We start from the raw sequence: 1,080 nt of genomic DNA, 5'->3' as shown, positions 1-1,080 counted from the left end.
GGGGGAGAGGAGGAGGACGCAAGGGGGAGGGGGTGGTGACAGAGGCAGAAGAATGGAGTCATAGCACAATCACAGATTATATTTGCACACTGCAAGCTTTCCCATGTCTTTACCTCGCTGAATCCTCAACACAACTCTGCTGTGGCTACTGTTCTCTTTTTGCAGGTGGAGAAAACCCATTGCAGAGAGACTGTTCTTGGCTCACTGCCTAAAACAGCCCAGTTCTGCCCTCGGGCTTTGATTTCAGAGGTCAAGCGGGCAAGATCTGCTGTCAGAGCTGAGCTCCTAGACACGCCAGAACCCGCATCCAACAGTGGCCCCCACATACTGACCACGACTTGTGTTTTGGGGTGTCTCCATCTTCATCTCATTTTTGAAGCTAGACTAGGGCTCTGTGGGGGCCAAGCACCCCAGATATAGTCAAGAGACTTCAGTTCCTGTTTGTGCCCTCACACCTATAGTCTGCGTGACTCCAGGATAATCACTGAACCTCTCTGGGCCTCCATTGCCTCATGGCCTTATACCTGAGAAGTTTAGCATGTCCTGGACTGAAACACATCTTCTCTCCCACACCCCACACCTGGGGCCCAGCCCCCCATGCTGTTCACCACCCCAAAGGCTTTCTCTGGTTAATGTCACCCTCAGCCATCCCAAACCAGAATGTGCCAAGTCTTCCTCCCCCTCCCTCTTGCCCTTATTCCACATCCAGTCAACCACCATGCCCTGTTCATTATGCCCCCTAAATACTTTGAGGCTCTCCATGCACCCTGCCTGGTGTTTGTTCAGTAGATGCTGAAGAAGTGCTAGTTTCTTTGCTCATGAGCCCCTCTTCCTGCTTGGAAAAATGTTGAGGGATCTGACAATGTGAGGGTCGCTGGGACACACTGCAGTTCCCAAGCTCCCTTCTCCTTTCTCTGCCGGTCACGGTGTCCCAACTCCCACCCAGGGGCTGTCACCCAGCTCCCACTGCCTGGCCCGGGTTCAAGCTCTCCTGGCTCCCAGGGTGGCAGTTAAGTGTGTGGGCTTGGGGCTCCAACCCCAGCTCTGCCAGTAGCTGTGTGACCTGGGCAAGTTAGTCAA

This window comes from Mirounga leonina, unplaced genomic scaffold (assembly GCF_011800145.1).
Source record: "Mirounga leonina isolate KUSES-001 unplaced genomic scaffold, KU_Mleo_1.0 Mir_173, whole genome shotgun sequence".
NCBI classification, from domain to species: domain Eukaryota; kingdom Metazoa; phylum Chordata; class Mammalia; order Carnivora; family Phocidae; genus Mirounga; species Mirounga leonina.
This window is presented reverse-complemented; position numbering follows the sequence as displayed.